Here is a 19,405-nt window from a genome sequence, read left to right on the forward strand (position 1 = left end):
TAAGGGGCAAGCCCTGTCATTAATAGCAGGACACAAACGGCACAAAAGAGCAAGAGTGACGGAAATAGAACAGGACATACTAGACCTTAAATTCCAGTTAGTAAAAGAAGATGACGACATACGACACACGCTCAATCTTAAACAGCAGGAATATAGAGACTGTGTAACAGAAGACACCCAGGCCAAAATAAGGGAGACACAACAAAAGGTGTATGAGCTCGGTGATAAGACGGGGAAACTGCTGGCATGGCTTGATAAATGGGAGAGAGCACGACGTTGGGTAGCCGCCATAGATATGCCGCAAGGGGAGACCATCCAAGAACCCCAAGCGATCTTCAATACATTTGCGGACTATTTTTCCCAAATCTCCAAAATGACTTAGCAAGACGCGTTTCTGGCAGATATTCCACTTCCGTCCCTTGATTCAGAGAAGCCTCGACTATTAGAAGAGGACCCCACCGAAGAGGAAGTGACACAGGCAATGACGGCCATTAATTCGGACAAGGCAGTGGAACCAAACTCTATCCCATAGAATTGTACAAACTCACGGCATCCTTGATGTCAACGCATTTACTCAAAATGTTTGAAGAAAGTAGGCACCATGGCAAACTTCTCAGTGATTAGAGACTAGCGACCATAGCGGTCATCCATAGAGAAGAAAAGCCTGCCGAACACTGCACTTCCTACCACCCCATTTCACTACTAAATGCGGAAGTTAAGATTCTAGCCAAGCTTTTGGCTCTTCAGCTTCTTCCCCTCCTGTCCGGATTGGTCCACGCAGCACAATCTGGCTTCATGCCAGGGCGCAGCACTACCCTTAATCTAAGATGTCACCAGGGAGTTTCAGGGCGCACCCACAGAATCAGGGAGGAAGCAGCGGTTCTCTCATTTGATGCACAAATGTCCTTTGATACTAACGAATGGCCATATCTCTTCGTGGTGCTGAGACGAATAGGCTGACCCTTTAGCGCAGGTAGTGGTTAATGGAGTAATATCTCGAGTTTTTCCCCTAGAGCGAGGGATGAGGCAGGGCTGTCCATTTTCGTCCCTCATATTTTCCCTGATTCGTGAACCGCTGGTGACATGGATTCGAGCGGACCTCTTGATCAGAGGCTTCCGCTGGATGGAGGACTTGAAAGACAAAATATAACTCTACGCAGATGACATACTACTTTATGCAGCAGTGCCCAGAACCTCGATTCCCAGAATATTGAATATTTTCACGACATTTATCAAATGCTCAGGCTATACGATTAATTGGTCTAAATCAACAGTATTTGTTCTTCATGGCCAAGGACCTCACTTGCCCTTAGAGTGTGTGGCGCGAATAGTAAAGGGGGGCTTCCGCTATTTAGGAATCTATGTCACCACCGACCCGACTCGCTACCATATACACAACCTGAATGGCCCCCTGACTCGACTCAAGAATGATGTCCGACACTGGTGCACGCTCCCTCTGTTTTTGCTAGGAAGAGCGGTGCTATTCAAGATGATGGCACTACCAAGGTTCCTCTATGTCATGCAAAATACTCCTTTTCTGGTACCAGACACATTTAAAAAAAATATAAGACGAGAGGTAAGGTCCCTCCTATGGTATAGGGGCCCTCCACAATTACATTGAGTAAACTAACACGAGGGTAGTATGACGGGGAAATAGCCCTGCCAGACATCAAATCATATTATAGAGCAGTGCACCTATCAACGATTAACCAATTGGTTCATCAACCACAGACCAAACCGGCTTATCAAATGTACAGGTTAGTCCTCCAACCAAGGGGGTACCTTGGGGCCCTATATGCCAACCCTCAACGTCTGCCCCTGGAGAGCCTGATAGCCTCAACGATCCAACAATTGCATGAGACTCTTGCAAAACTGGGGTGTAAAGGAAAAACCATGCAAGCCAAGCCCCTGTGGGAAGCAGAATAATTAGGTGCTATGGGCATAAGCAAGGGATTTGATAAATGGGACCTAATTGGACTTTCCAGAGTTGGAGATCTACACTCTGGTACGAGGATATTAGCATTCTCACACCTCCAGGCATCCCATGCCTTGGCTCACACTGAAGCCTTTCAGTACTTACAGATCCAACATGCACTACAGGCGGCGTTGCCTCGAGGTGAAACCCTGCCTGAGGCGACACCACTAGAATCCAGACTCCTTGAGGAACATTTGCTGCACAAGGCTGTCTCATTGACATATCAAAAGCTCATTAAACACTACCCCAATACCCCTGGAAGCCTTTGAGAGTGCTGCGAAAGAGACATTCCCGACCTCCACGAGGAGAACTGGCCAGAAGCCTTGGCCTCCCCTAGGGAAGTAGCCATTAGGGCACGCTTTAGACACATTCAACTTAAAATACCACAAAGAGCCTACATCCCCTGTAACACTCTTGTTAAAATGGGAAGGAGGGCGGATTCACTTTGTCTGAGGCAATGTGGCGAGGAAGGGTCTTTTTGCCACATTATATGGGCACATCCAAAAATACAGGTTTATTGGGAAGCTGTGATGTCAAGTATGACAGAGATATATGGTGGAAATGTATTGCTCTTGGCTAAATGGTGCCTCCTTTATGTCTGATAAGCCAAAGATCTGGGACAAGCGGATCAGATCTGGGTAACTATAGGCCTAATGCTGGTGAAGTGAAATATAGCAAGGTGCTGTGGGGCGGAGAATACACCAACCCGGCGGGACTGGAAAAGAGACATGGATTGGTGCATGGTAATGGAATAATCAGTCTATGTGAACAGAGGATGAGTGTAGAATTTGGGGAAAGTTTGGGACAAATGAAATACATATTGAGGTAGTCCATGTATGGCTCCGAGCGTGAGAGTGATTCATCTCCCAACACAGGAAGAGGAGGAATAATGGGGACCACGGAGGGGGGAATGCATGGAATGCATGGAAATATCCCAGGCTAAACTCAGCTGATATGGTGCATTGATGGGTAATTTTACTGTACTGTTATAATATATTGCTCTATGGTAGAATACTTTCATTTTACTGTCACAAATAAATAAAAAGATCCTTAAAAAAAAAATTGACCACTTTCTGCAAGAACATGTTTCAAGTGTTGTAGCGTCCACTGGTCCTTAACAATTACACCAAATGTTTAATTTAGTTCTATCTTTGTCCTCTCACTACCTATTGCACTCACTTGTGTGGTTCTCACCAGTTTCTGTTACCCAGAATCCCTTTCAAACCTCAAACTTTGTAAAAATAAAAACATCACATTTTCTTCACATTCCTGTGATGGAAAGTTCTGGAATCTGCAGGGAGCCACAAACCTCCACCCAGCCAGCATTCCCCCAAGTCTCCCTATAAAAATAGTATCTCACTTGTGTGGGTGTGCCAAGTGCCTGTAACAGGTAAGCGCTCAAAATGTATTGTGGAGACATCAAAGTTATCTAGCACAAAATTGCAAGGGGGTCACCTACGTTTTTGGTCCTGGCCTCAGCAGGCATTTAGGGAAACCTACCAAACCCAGACAGTTCTGAAAACTAGACACCCGGGGTAGTCTAGGCAGGTGTGGCCTGCTTGATTCTCCAATGTTTTTTTACCCAGAATCCCCTGCACACCCACTTGGTACTTGACACACCCAAACAAGTGAGGTACCATTTTTATCAGGATGCCTGGGGGAACACTGGATGGTAGGAAATTTGTGTTTTTCTGATTCTGGAAGAATATGGCACAGTTATGAAAGGAAAATTAGTGACTTTAGTCACATTTTGAGGTTTACATGGCATTGTGGGTAAGAATACTTGTTTGGATCCATGAGAGGCACATCACCCTATACTGCCATGAGTTTTTAGTTTGCAAAAATATCTAGAGTTGGAAGTGTTTCCCTAGAGACAATGTACACCTTGGCAGAGAAAGACAGAAAAGACAAATCTTAATGCCCATCCATTGATTCTTCAAGTGCACACATAATCGGGTTGGATTTGGCACGAGGGTAAGTGAAAGGTCCAAAATGTATATTTTATTTCCAAGATATTTCACAAAAATGAAATACACTGTTAATAACTGAAAGATCCAAAACCAATGACTAGCAGCTCGTGAGCTGTAAAGCAGCTTTAAGGTACCAACCGCTTTACAGGCCATTCGAACACCTTTTACACATGAAACACACAAGACCATTCACACCGCCAGCCACGGGTCAGCACATAACAACATTAACAGACAATGTAGAGGCAATGTACACCCTGGCAAAGAAATACAAAAGACAAATATTACTCCCCAACCATCTGTTGCTCAAGTACACACACATACTGGTTAGATTTGGCATGAGGGTGAGTGAAGGTTCAGAACGTGCAACATTTATTAACAAGAGATTTCACAAAAATGAAAAATACACTGTTATTAATTAAACAGGGGAAAACTTGAACCAATGACTTACAGCTTGTGAGTTGTAAAGACGCAGCAAGACACCAACCTCTTTATAGACCATTCACACACCTTTCATACGTGACACACACAAGACCATTCACAGCAACAGCCTGACACCCAGCACATAACAACACTCACATCACCAGACAATGCCATTCAAGGCATTTATACGCCCACATAACTAACACAGCAATAACACCGGCTGACGGTTGACAGAGTGTGTGCACTGGCGTTTGGCTAGCAGTGTGTGTAGTGATCAGCAGCGAGTCAATACTCCCACACTGCCAGCCAAACGCCAGTCCACGCACACCACCAACCAAGTGCCAATCCATGCACATCACCAACCAAGCACCAGTCTATGCACACCACCAGCCAAGGGCCAGTCCATGCACACTGGTAGCCAAGCCCCAGTCCACGCACACTGCCAGTCAAGTGCCAGTCGCCGCACACCGCCATCACATTTTATTTTACCAAAAAAGAAACCACAAATCAATTGGAAGTAGATGCAAAACTATAACTAAAAACACAACAGCTCTAACTAACTACATCACACTAATGCCTACAGTAAAACTAAACAAAAAATAGAAAACAATACAGACCATGCAGTTCACTTTTACACTCACGGTTGCTCCCATAACCTCTTGTGTGTGTGATACAATCTAAAACATGTGGGCCCAGGCTAAGAAGAGCAATCAGGGCAGTGCATACGACTCTCCTTCCACATCCCTCGTAGGAGGGTTGTAATTAGGAAAGTGGCGATCTTTCAATCTAGCCACATCCTCCACCACTCCAACTCCAGGAATACTTGCCTGTTCCACTACAAAAAGACTGCCTATCACAGACTCTTAAAACTGAAAAAAGTCAAATTTGACTTTAGAGAACAGTCCTTGTAAGATATGTAACCTCAAACGTATTAAAGGTTGCTAAATTGAAGAGATGGATAGCTAACTTCTTATACCAAATGCAAGCCTTACAAACAGCAGTGTAAAGTTCCAACTAGGGGTGGGCGGAATTTGCGTAGTCGTGCTACGCAAAGCTCCGCGAAATGGTAAAAAATCTCCGCGAGCACGCAAAAGTTACGCGAACATGCGGAATGCTTGTTCCGCCCATTCGCGATACTTTTTTCTTGTTTGCGAATGCTGTTTGCGTGCTCGAGGAGAAATATCTCATGAACAGGCATTTTGAAAGCGCGAACATACAACAAATTCCGCGAAGCCACGGATCGTAGAATTTATGGCAATTCCGCGTTCTCTGCGGAACACGAAATTACCCAAATTCCGTAAATTCCACGAGTGGAATGGAATTTACCGACCAGGCTTAGTTCCAGCGACTGATCTACTCTATTTACACCACCCATGTGCTTATTGTAGCCTACAAATGCACACAGGTTAAACTTTCATCATGACTTGTAGTCAGACATCTCTCCTGTCTGCAAATTTCACAGCTAGCAGTTCATCACTATGCAAGGCACTGCACTGTCCCTTCTCAAGTGTTTTTTCCAAACAAGCTCCTTTGCATAACCTTTACGGTTAGAGCAGATTGTGCCACAAGCAACAGTGTCCACTTTGAACAATTCCCTAAACATTTGCACACCACTGTAGAAGTTATCTGGGTACAAAGAGTGACCTTTGTTAAAAAACAGTCCTCTACCAAGTTCCCACTCAATTTTCTCAATAACTCCGAAAGTGGACAGACAACCAGGGGGGTCAATAGTACACCCTACAAGTATACATCGCGAAATTATAGACATATCCTGTACTACTCTCAGACAACATATACAACTTAATTCCATAACGTGCCCTCTTGCTAAAAATGAACTGCCTAATAAACAAATGGCCCTTGAACAGGACCAAAGACTCATCAACAGCGTTTTTCTTTCCCTGGAGCATAGTTCTCTGAAAATCGATCTATAAAGTGATCAAGGGCAGGAAGAATCTTAGAAAGAGTGAATTATCAACAAAATGCAGCATACGATATGAAGCAAAAGTAAATACCAATACCCACTCATGATTGCAGGAAATATGGCCGTTGTCATCAAGGGACTGGTCAACCAATATGAAGCCAGGGACAGCTTCCTTATCAAGCCCATCAAAAAAGTTAAACCCAAAAACGTCATCTCATCTAGATTTGTGGGAGACCACCGGGTAGCTATAGAGCAGGGCACTGTTGTACCTCAAATACTGCTCAGCATACAAATTAGTCTACTCAACAATCTCATCTAAAAATGCTTTGTCCATAAACAACCCCAAAAAAATTATAGGCAAAATGTTTGCAACACCAATAACGGCAGGCAACACAGGCTGCACCATGTTTGGCTTAACCCAGAGTTCAGCACTTCCAATGGGAAGCCTTGCAGCCCAAGGTTGCAAGCCATATGCTCCTTGCTGCACTATTGGCATATCAGTGTCCTCCTCTAAAACAGGCAATTCATCCGCACTGAGAGTAACTTAATCATCAAGTGATTCCAACGGTCCCCTCCCCACAACAGTATTGCCCAAAAATAAAATTCCTGGTGTCCAGTGGCTCCGGCCTCCCTTGGGAGCAGATGGCCGAAAAGCATAAGGCCAAAATAATCACCCCCTAAAGGTTAGCTGCCCTTGCCCAAGGGTCTACTCCCCACAACAACTAAGTGAATGAAACATCACTGGTGTCTAGTAGCTTTTGCCCCCCTTGGGGGGAGATGGGCCTAAAAGCATAGCGCCTATTGGCCCCAGAGGGAGGCAGAAATGGCAAAAATACTCACCCCTGAAAGGCGAGTGATGCTTGCCTAATTGGCCACCCCCCACAACAACAACATACTGAATGAAATATCCCTGGTGTCTAGTGGCTTCTGATGGGCCTAAAAGCATAAGGGCCCTCTGCCCCCAAGGGAGCCAGTAGCTGCCAAATATTCACCCCTAAAGGGGTGTGATCCTTGCCCAAAGGACGCCTCCCCACACCAACAAAGTGAAGGAAACATCCCTGGTGTCTAGTGGCTTCTGCCCCCTTGGGGGCACATGGGCCTAAAAGCCAAAATTAACATTAATTATTATCAGCGACCCTTGCCCTAGGGGCCACTCCCTAACACAGCAAAAATATCCCTGGTACCCTAGTGGGGCCGACGGACCTAAAAGAATAAGCCAGTCTGCCCCCAAGTGTGGCAGAAACAGCCAAAACACTTGCTCCCAAAAGGGGAGGGACCCTTCCCGAACATTGAAAAAAAATAAAAAAATAAAAAACCCTGGTGTTTAGTGGGCATTCCTGCTGCAAGCTTGCATCCCCCATTCACGATAATGCAGCTGGAATGCTCCACAGAGACATTGGAGGAAAGGAAAACCCTTTCCTTTCCCCCAATGCCTCTTTGTTACAACAAACCCCCCTCCTTGAGGAGAAACTTACCTTTCTGCTTCGATGCGCTGGAAATGAATGGCTTCCAGCACGTCCATCAAAATCTAATGATGTCGGAGCGCGGTGTGCGCAGATGATATTAGATGCCATGGGGGGCATCAGAAGCCCTCCCTGGTTGTGGTGTGCACAAGGTCGGTCACAGGGGGAGCACCAGCACTTCCACCGTGGATGGGTGCCAAGACAGCCGGGAGCCGTCCGACACACACTCACACCATGACGTCGGACAGCTCCCGGCAGTCCAACGTAAAGGAGCAAGTTAAACTATCATTGTCACCAAACTATAACAACCCTTTAACCTTTGGTTCTTTCAGGGAATTTCTAAGGTTTTTTATTTAAAGTAAGCTATAATAACAATCTCTAACTATAACATCACTTTAACGTTTGGTTTTTCCAGTGAATTTCTGTTTATATTGATCGTGAAGTAAGATGTCTATCACATGTTGGACGCAGGGCCTGGCCTTCTATGTTCACAATGTGAATTCATATTCCACTGTAAGTGCCATCGCTGAATGTCCCATCATCCACCTTTTCAGAAACTGACATCACAGGTTTTCCATGTTTAAAGTAGAAGCTAAGAAAGTGAAACATCCACCTCGATGAGAAGTGACCTCATTGCATGTCTCGGCATTCACTTCTGCAGGAAGTGACATCATTGCATTTTCCAGAATCCATCCCTAAAAGAAGCGACCTCACTGCATATCTTAGAATACAGCTTTTCATCTTTAAATTAGGAAGTAAGAAAAGGCGACTTAATTTCCCACTGTTTAAATCTACAGGAAGAGACATGACTGCATCTTCCAACGTCCAACTTTACAGGAAGGGACATCACTGCAGTGCATTTCCCAGCATCCATCGCTACAGGAAGTGGCATAACTTCATATCTTAGTATCTAAACTTTCAGGAAGTGACATCACTGGATTCTCAACAAAACCATCTTTAAAAGAAGAAGCCAGACAAGCTGACCATATCTACCAGCATCCACCCTAACAGAAAGTAGCACCATCCTTAAGAGAAAAAAGCCAGGTTAGCATACCTTATTTCCCAACATTCCCCTCCACAGGTAGTGGCTTCGCAGGTTACTTGCCAACACCATCTTTAAAAAAGAAGCCTGGCAAGTGGACCTCATTTCCCAGCATGAACTGTTAAACAAAGTGGCATCATTTCTCAGAATCCACTCCTATAGGAAGTGACATCACTTCATTTCCTAGTATTCCTCTACAGGAAGTAACAACACTGCATTCTCAGTATCCATAGTTACGGAGAGGAACATCAATGCATGTCCATGCATTTACCACTCAAGGAACTGGTGTCACTGGCTTTCTGCCAAACCTATCTTTAACCCCTTCGACGCGCTTGACGGAACGGTTGCGTCATGCACGTCGGTGGGGCTGTGCTTATGACGGAACCGTTCCGTCATTGCCCCGCCTGCGCACGGAATCTTCAGCGCGGCGCGGAAATCCGCGCCGCGCTGAAGGGGTTAAACGAAGAAACCAGAGATGCTGACCTTATTTCCAAGCTTCCACTGCTACAGGAAATGCATTTCACAGCAACCTCTCAATTTCAGGTAACTCTTCAGAAAGTCTCACCGCCAGGCTTTCCAAGCAAGAGGCTGACACAGACAAGGACATTTCTTGTGTGGGCCTGTTATCGCAAGGTAAAGGACTGGGCAAGATCCCCTGCTCCACTGCAATCTCTGCAAGTTTTTGCTTGGTGATCTCTCATCATGTGCTTAGCCAGGACTCCCCAATACTCATCCACCCAATCACACCAAGATCTAGACAACACATACACTCAGACTGCATCCTCACAACTCAAAGACCCAACCCTTTGCACACCCCACTAACCACTACACATCTTCAAACTATTGCAATTCGTGTATATTAACATACATCCGACAGTAGTCCACACTAAAAGCATTGCAGACCTCACCCCTAACCAAGAGCTTTCTGCACTCTTTATTACCAAAATATGGTTTATTCCTACTTATACACGCATCGTGGACAACTCTGTTCCCACAGGCTACAACATCTAGAGTGCATGCTGCACACATACGGGTGAAGGGCTCATCACCACCTATACATTCTCCTGGCCTTGCACCCTAGGCAAGCAATTGCTCAACTCATGGAACTCCTCATATGTCACTTCTCACTTTCCGTAAATCAGTTTTCTACCTTCCACTTTATCTACAGGCTGCCTTGATGAATTCTCTCATCCCCTCACATCTCATCCATTCAACATGCCCGCACCAACCTCTGAATGATTTCACCTTTCCAGAAAACACCAGCTGGATAAAAACACCCTCCGCAACCTCATCAACACCCTCAACATGATACAGCATGTTACCCAACCAACACACAGCAAAGTTACATCCTCTGCCTCACTAACCATACAATGCAAACTACCCATATCCCTTTACGGAACCAAGTCCCGTAGCATCCCTACCTTTTTGCTCCGCATCTATCTAACACATGGAGGTCAACCCAATAGAGCAACCCTACAGATTCTTGAAACACTTATCTGTCAACAACCTGAAGCTCGAGCACATTTCTCACTCTTTCAACTGCATTTCTGACATCATCAACTTTCAACAACTTTCCTGAATATAATATGAACACCCATGCTTCAGCTAAAACCGGCAAGTGTGAAAAACCTTGCTTATAACAAATGCTCCATCCACAGAGAGGAAAGAAAATCAAAAAAGAATTACAGCAACTCATACCCTGGCCCTCCTGTGGCATACAACACAGACATGTACAATGTCTTTAATCTCTTCTTCATCCAATAACAAAAAAATCTGACAGCATATTAACAACACCAAACTTCATATCTTAGACACAGCATCCTGCAGAGGTCCTCCTTCACAGTCCTATCTCTTTTGTGAAGATGATGTCTTGTCCTCGTCCGATATCAAAGCTCTCTCTGGAGAAATTCTTTCACCCCTGCTTACCATTGTCAATGCCTCCCATACTCAAGATATCTTCCCAGAAACTCTCGGGCAGGTCAGGTCCTAAGGCTCCTGAGGAGCCCACAATAGGCTCTGATGACTTTGCCACCTTTGGGCTTCACTCACAATCAACAAGATTATTGAAAAAGGAGTCTGTTCTCAACTCCAAGATCGCATCAACACCACCTATCTCCTGTAGTCTGCCAGTCTTACTTCAGATCATGCTGCAGTACATAGACAGCTACCCTACACATCATAGATAACACCCTCCTGACCACAGCTAAAGATGACCTCTGCCTCTTCATATTGCTGTATGCTGAATCTCTTAGCCACTTCATCACCATTGGCAATTCTAAAGAAGGCCTGGTACCACCTTTCTCTATAAAAGAAAGTTAGTCCGATCCTTCCAGTAAGTGATTTTAGAACTGATGTCAAACCTTTATACTCTTGCACCTGAATAGTGGTAATGTCCTGATCCATGGCCTCCCAGACTCCACTGTGGCCCACCCTTTATGTATTTCCTATGTGCTGCAGCCCATTTTATCAATGGCTAGAAGAAATGAGAGCACAACATTTCTTCCTAATTGATCACAACTGGTTTCCCTCGTTGTTCCACACCATCTTCAAGACAGCGACATCCTTCACAAAGCATCACACCCAGAAGACTCACCATTGTTGGCTCCAACCAGTCTCCTGCCTGAATCTCACCAGATGTTCGTTTTTACTGCAGTGTGCACTTGCTTCAAAAAGATCATTTTAAGATACTGGCAAACCTCATTTCATGTTAAATGTGTAATTTTCCTATAAAGTTCAGTGGAATTTTGCTAAATTTCCCTAGAAACAATGGCACAATTTCTCCCACCCATGAACATGATGCAGTAACAGTCAACTTCTGCTCCCAGAACCAAGCTACCTCCTCACTCATTGACTGCATCTTTGCTTTTGAATGTGTACTGCACTCTGTTGCCTTTTAGTTACTGTAGGACTTGGCCCTTTTTGGCTAAAGTCCCTAAACTTTTTGCTTTGCCCCTAGACCTTTTTTCTGACGTGGTGTTGCCAACTTAGATGCTTTGGCCACTTTGCCACTGCTGATCAGTGTCAAAGTGCAAGTGCTCCGTGTATAAAGTGTAATGGTACTTAGTTGTTCATGACTGGTATGTTTGCCTTACTAGTAAAGACCCTAGTAAAGTGCACTATGTGTGCCAGGGCTGGTAATGCAAATGCTACTAGTGGGCCTGCAGCACTATTTGTGCCACACACTCAAATAGCCTTAAAAAGGGAACTTAGGCCTGCCATTGCAGGGCCTGCACGCAGTTTGTTAAACTGCCATGTTGTTCTGTCAAGTGCACTAACTTGCCAGACCTTACCCTTCCCTTTCTATGCAGATCAGACACCCCTATGGTAGGTCTAGGGTATCCCCGGACAGGGTGTAGTGCATGTGAAAGGCAGGACATGTACTAAGGTGTGTGTCATGTCCTGACAGTGAAATAATATCCATTTCCTTTTTCACTGTTGAAAGACCATCTTGCCCATAGGACAGAATGGGAAGGCTGTGTAATATGTTTTCCAGCCTATCTTCCCAAAGGCTTAAGATGGAAAGGTGAAGTTTAGTATACCTGAACTCACAATGTAAGAACACATCTTTTTATGAAGGTGTTTTTTGCATTGTGTGTTTAGAAGCCCCTCTTTTAGAAGTGGCTGAGTTTTTGTGCTCTAACATTTCTGTGTGTCTCTGCCTGGCTGTGGATTGACTGTGTGGATTTGAAAGCGATAGGATCTGGGGAATGTCTTGACCCAGGCGAGGAGGTGAGACAGCAACAGGCTGACCTGCATCTGGAGTGTAGGGAGAGGAGAAGCCCCTAGAGGTGAAGAGGCCTGGGTTGCTGCTATAAAACAATTGTCCCATCTCCTGCTGAGTGATTGAGAATCCAGACTCCACTAATCAAAGGAAGGAAGGTGTCACTGGCAGGGAGGCACCCAGAACTGGTTTGAACAGGGGTCAGTGCCCCCCTGAAACACAATAACTTCAAAGCCATTGAGGGGTATAACTATGAGAGCTGAAACCCCTGAACTTTGGAGAATGGCTTGATCAAGTGTGAACAAGACTGGAGCTACTTCGTGGTCAAGAGGACCTTTGCCAAGGAAGAAACAACTGAAGAGACTGAAAGATAGGACTGACCCTTGCTGTGTGTTCTGGGGCTGGCCTGCAGTTTGCTGTTTTAACCAAGGAAAGGCTAAAGGGACTTTGCTGTGTGCTGTGTCCCCCAGCTTGAAGGACTTTGCTGTGTGCTGTGTCTTGAAGTAACTTATCCCCAAGGGCCCGAGGTGAGCTGGCTCCCTGTTCAGAAACACAGGAACACAAAATTTTCCATGAGAGTCTCAGCCGCACTGTGTGTGTGTGCTTTTTGAAGCCTGAGACCTTCGTAAAGCGTGCCCTGTGATCGTGGGCACCTGGAATCCAAGCAAGGATCAGCAACACGGTGTGCGTGTGCTTTGTTCAGCCTGAACCCCTTTGTGAGGATTGTCCAGTGATCGTGTGCACCGGATTCCAAGTGGGTCTCATAGACACTGTATGTGTGTGTGTTGTGCACCGTGAGACCTTCGCAAGGATTTGCCTTGTTATCCTGTGCACCGGAATCCAAGTGAGTCTCATCGACGCTGTGTGCGGGTGCGTTGTGCACTGTGAGACCTTTGTGAGGATTTGCCTTGTTATCCTGTGCACCGGAGTAAAGTGAGTCTCAGCGATGCTGTGTGCGTGATCTTCGTGCAGCCTGAGACCCGTGTGTGAAGTGCCCAGTGATCGTGCACCCGAAGCGTAAGGAAGACTCAGCAACGCTCTGTGCGTGTGCTTTTTGCAGCCTGAGATCTTCGTAACTAAAGCGGCCCGGACCGGCAGGCTTGGAGGAGCTGAGTTGCTGGCCCGAGCCGCCGTTCCCATTCACAAAGCTGCATTGGAGGCCCAGCCGCTGGACGAGGAGAGGAGAGTGAGTTCGCGCCCCCAGGTAACGTGTGTTGACTCCTGGGGTGGGGCACCGGCTCGGGCTCGGAGGTAGATGCTCTCGGCCTCTCTTTCGTGTTGGCAGCGCAATCCTCTGCTTTGGTTCGTATCGTGGCCCGTATTGCCAAGGGAGTGGAGGTACAGGGGCGGAATTACGAAGCTCCACTTTTTGATTACATTGTACCGTGTTGGGGGCAACTGTGAGAGGCTGACTACAAGTCAGAAGGAGAGGCGGAGAGACCGCCTAAGGCCCGGTGATCAGGCCCTGAGTGTATTACGCATTATTCAATTTCTGCAGAATGGAATACCTGACTGTCGTATTACACAGTGCATCATTCCTGCATAACTGAGTACCTGATTAGAGTATTACGCATTGCCGTATTTTTGCATACCAACATATCTGGTGATTGTATTACGCATTGCATTATTTTACCTTTCAAAGTGCCTGATTGTTGCGTTATCCATTGCATTCTTTTCATTGCAGAGTGTCTGATTGCTACGTTACGCATTACAGTATTTTTACATTGCAAAAGTGCCTGATTCTAGCATTACGAACTGTATGACATGGTATTAGGAGCAGAGGCGCAACTAGAGCCAAATTTCGGGGGGGGCTGAGAAAAAATTTCGGGGGGGGGCTGAATCTTTTAAGCCATAGGCAGAGTGGAGCTGCAGGGGCTCTTAGAAGGGGTGAAACAACAGCGAGGCCTCATTAACATGCAAATGGTCTTTTAAAGACCTGTGAAGTGCTCGGGTGCGGCTGTGTGTGTGCCGCGAGGCTGTCTCATCCCGGGCTGCCAGACGCGACGGGGGGGGGGGCTGAAGCCCTGTGAGTCCAATGGGTGTTGCACGCCTGATTAGGAGTACAGGAGAATGTTTAGAAGTGCTCATTAATATCGCCAGAACTTACAAGGACTGGTTGGCCTAACAACCGGCCAGGAGAAATATTACACAACCTCATATGTTGAATTTATGTTGTGTGGTCGTATCGTATATCTTTTTACATAACATTTATACTCGTTTTTTTATAAAACTCATGTGGAGTCTCTTTGTGGTGTCATCATTGGATTATTGTGAGCGTGGTTGCAAATACTTTACACATTTGCCTTGAAGATAAGCCTGGCTGCTCGTGCCAAGATACCGAGGGCGTGAGCGGGGCTATCTAAGAAGGTGACCTTCCTTTCCCTGACGTTGGAACGCAGGTCCCTACTTAGTCTAATGTACCTGCCTCAGCCAACCAGGGATCCCGGGTCTAACAGTTACTTTGGCACTTTGCATATATCCCATATACATACAGACGTGAAATATTAGGCTCCCTGGACTGTAGGCATTTTTTAACCCACCCAGAACTTGCCTTCTTTCTCCAATAGGCAAAAGAGTGGCCTCTTTTGGGCATCTTGCCGTCTTTTTCCGCTCAATAAGATCAGTCAGATGCCAGCTGATGGCACAATTGACAGCACAAAAAAGGAACAAAATGGGGAGTAGAGAGGTACCACTCAACATGAGTAGTGGAGGTGGATACATCCTCCCAAGATTAAGTCAATAAACATAGTGTTCCACCCACAATTATGTATGTATGTCAGGTCCTCCCAGAATAAGTATGTATCCCCACAATGGTGTAAAGTACACACTAGTTGTTTAAATACCCCTCACACACCAAAAGGGCCCTTGGTGTCATGCTTCATCATAGGGGTCTTCCCGCCCCTCTACGGGACGGGGCGTGCTGCGACCTACGTTTGCGTGGGAGCACTGTTGTTGTGAGACAACTTTGTGTTGTGTAGGGGTGTGAGAGGAAGGGTCAGGGGTGAATGGGAGAGTGAGATAAAAAACACCTGGCTCGTTGGTCTAAAAAATTTTAATATACCTTTGAGCTGGTGTTAGTAAAAATAACAAAAACAAAAGACAAAACACACACAAAACATAAAGCACACACTTTATGTAAAACGGACCTTAGTTGGTAAGTCCATAGAATCCATGAATCTATATTGTAGCGTTTAGTTTGTTGTGGGACATCGGAAATCAACCTACTTGAAGTTTGTAAGGTTAAAGCATCATGAGCCTTTGAACGGGTGGAGGGAGTGCCTAATAGGCTATCTAGAGGAGGGAAAGACAAGTTTTTACCAGAAATGGTTGATCGGTAGTCCATGGAATCAACCTGGTAACAAGTGAGACTTCTATCGGCTATGCCGTACTTACGACTTTGTGTGTGTTTTGTCATTTGTTATTGTCCTTCACTTACTTTCCTCATGCCAGGCCACGTTATTGCATAAAATTAATGGTAATGGAACTTTATAGTATCACTTTTTTACAGGTCACCGAATGCTCACGATGGATTAAGCATCTAGCAACAAATATACGTTCTTTTCTCCCCCCGTTTTTTACAGGTGTATTGACTACAAAGACCTATTGAGGCATTATAATTTCATCAGCCATTTCTCCTGCATAACAACATTTTTTCTTCTACACCATAAATTTGTCACAATACAACATATAACTGTGAGTATAGGAAGGGATCCTTAAGGTCCTGAAGAAGAAGCCTGGGGAGCTTCGAAACATGTCGGCAGACATAGGAGGCGCAGTTCATTGAGGCATACACACCTCCTCCCCCCACCTTTTACTAACACCAGCTCAAAGGTATATTACAATTTTTTAGACCAACGAGCCAGGTGTTTTTTTTATCTCACTCTCCCATTCACCCCTGACCCTTCCTCTCACACCCCTACACAACACATAGTTGTCTCACAACAACAGTGCTCCCACGCAAACGTAGGTCGCAGCACGCCCCGTCCCGTAGAGGGGCGGGAAGACCCCTATGATGAAGCATGACACCAAGGGCCCTTTTGGTGTGTGAGGGGTATTTAAACAACTAGTGTGTACTTTCCACCATTGTGGGGATACATACTTATTCTGGGAGGACCTGACATACATACATACTTGTGGGTGGATCACTATGTTTATTGACAATTGACAGCACACCTCCTAACGTGATGTAAATCTCACTTCTAATACAATGATCACATAGGAACTAAATTCCTTCCTTTATATAGCTGCAATTTGAACTCCAACAATGCCTAAATGACAGATGTGTTAAAGCACTGCAACTTTCTTCATATGCATCTAGAATCGGACCATCAGAGACATATTGAACAAACAACAAATACATGTAGTAGTAGCAGTAAGTGCAACATAGGGCCAACGTTGAAAGCAGTCTGTGGTTTCTCAGTAATGAAATAGTACCAGTGCTACCAGACCTCTGATCAAGAATAGTTTGAGATCATCTCATTTTCAGATGAAAATCTATCAAGTTGTCCACTTATTCGCCCATCACTCAATTAATGGCTGTAAAAATATCCAGGTAGACAGCAATACCCAGCCAGTCACTGTAAATATTTTCCTTTGCGTTCTAGTCTTATTAGATCTCTCAACATGTTCTCTCAGGCTTTACTGATGACCCTCTGCACCCCAAGAGCAGCAGAAGTACATTACTGTAATTAATGACCTGAGGCAAACACTCAACCAACCTTTGCAGTGACTGAAAGAGTGAAATACTACATGGGTCATAATACATGTCACCCATTCTTGTGCGAGTTGCGATATAATACTCGTGTGGATTTCCAGAGTTAACCTTTTGAAATTCTGCTAATTGCCTTTGTTGACCTCTCCATGGTGTAGTGTTGTGAGTTGCCAGACTTGCTTTTGAAGCATTAAGTGATCAGATAGTACACAATTAAGATCTGCCGACTTAAATAACTTTAAAAACTGTTCATAAGAAGAGTATGGAAGGGTAGGTGAAATCAGGATAAATGCAAAAACAAGATGCCCTAGCACTTTCTGTGACTGAGGTTTGACCATACACATCAGTACTGCTTCACGATGATGCAGATGCTATAACACTGAGCTCAGGAGTTTTAGCTACTGCTACTGTAATTGTCCTGATGCTCCTAGACACCTCAGAGATAGTGCAGCAGCCATTATCTCTAGTATGGGGCCCAATATTGCAAAGCACCATCCACCATGCAACCCCACTAAACAAATACTAACAAGACATGTGTGTTTCTGTGAATTCCAAAGAGAGCAAACTGGCTGTTGGAAATATTAAACACTCAAATATAGGGCAGAAAAATGGCCTCTGAAAGTCTAAATCCTTACATGCTCATATCTCAAAAATGCCTGATTCAGTCATCATTTTTTTGTGGGAATGCAAGGACATTCTGGGAGTGTGAATTTTAAATTTCCCATCTAAATTAGCAATGGACTGCATGGTGGAGGGGTGTGAGGACCATGACTTGGGATGGGCTGTTTCCATGCAGAACATGTTCAATTCTGATTAGGATTATGTGGGCCTGTGTGTAGAGTAGCACAGTGGGTGAAAACAGTGGGTTAGAATGCTACCCCTAGTGATTGCCACTGGTTAGTCTTATTGTAAGTATCCATCCCATTACCTTTTGGGTGTATGATTGGCAGTAGAATGCCTAGAAACTTGAGACTGGCACAGCTGTCAAAGTCTACTACTGCCAATGTTTGCAAATGCTACAAAAGTAGTAAATTTGCACCCATTCAAGGAGTACTTCTGTGGGTAAAGATGTATGACTTTTTTTTGGTAAACTGGTAAACTGGTCTCATGTCTACAGTCAAATACAGCAAAATGGTCAGGAGTCACTGCCCTGGGATCACTTATTTTAAATGTATTTTCACTACATGCACTTTTCTTTGTTTCTGCTACAAGAAGCCTTAATGGTAGACTGCCGGTGCAATGGGGCATGGCTTCATGTTTCCAGCCCGCACCTTTTACGAATCATTATTCCAAGTGAATGATGGCCCCATGTACTAAGCTCGAGTTGCAAATAGAGGATGGCACGGAGGCAAATAAACACTGCAAACTGAGCCACAGCGAGCCATAGGTCTGGCTTGGCTCTAAGAGTCCACCTATGAGCAGAGGCATAAAAATGTTTCATTTAGCACGTATATTGTGCAACAAACAAAATAAAAATAAGATGTGATCTCTTTAAAATGAAAAAAAGTGTATTTCTTTTACATGCAGAAGCATTTCACCTCAGTACATTAGAATATATATCTGCATATATAATAGATAATTATTAAAAATTATAGTTTTTAAAAATATTCATGTCTCGGCCTCCAATGACTGTGTCATCAATGAATTAAGAGGCACGTCAATAGTCATACAAACCCTACACGTGGCCTAGATCCTTATTATATATGGAGCAACAGTATAGTATAGCATTTAAAAGGGGTTAATTAAAAAGGGTTTGTATGTGATAACAAATCAAAATGAGGCTCTTTGAATACACATTTTTGCCTAGGATCACACAACTTGGATAAGCAGGGAAGGTGCTATTGTTTGCAGTTTATTTGATTTCACATTTTGAAATGTAGTCACCAGAGGAATATGTCTGTCTCTTTCTCTCCCTCTTTTGCATCAAAGGTCACTGTTTTGTCTTCATTCTTGGCTCACAATGAGAACAACCGAAACAGAGATAATAGATCCAGCTCAGGGCCCCCAGAACTAGCTTCCAAGCCAAGCTTTATTTGGGGTGGGAGGGTGTCACACCCCAAACACCCTCTGAAACTACATCCCTGTGGCCATGACCTGCTGCTAGTTTCTGGAGAGGGTGCATTCCTGGGGAAATAGTGTTAAGTGTCACGGGGGAGGGGGTGCTCAGTAACAGCTAATGCTA

At 44.8% G+C, this 19,405-nt stretch overlaps 1 protein-coding gene across 2 annotated transcripts in view; it reads left to right on the plus strand.

The window, feature by feature from the left end:
* The window catches only part of COL19A1 (collagen type XIX alpha 1 chain), a 2,198,704-nt gene that overhangs the window by 2,086,016 nt on the left and 93,283 nt on the right, over positions 1-19,405 (plus strand). The window lies entirely within an intron of this gene.

The sequence above is a fragment of the Triturus cristatus genome, chromosome 6 (genome assembly GCF_964204655.1).
Source record: "Triturus cristatus chromosome 6, aTriCri1.1, whole genome shotgun sequence".
Taxonomy (NCBI): Eukaryota; Metazoa; Chordata; class Amphibia; order Caudata; family Salamandridae; genus Triturus; species Triturus cristatus.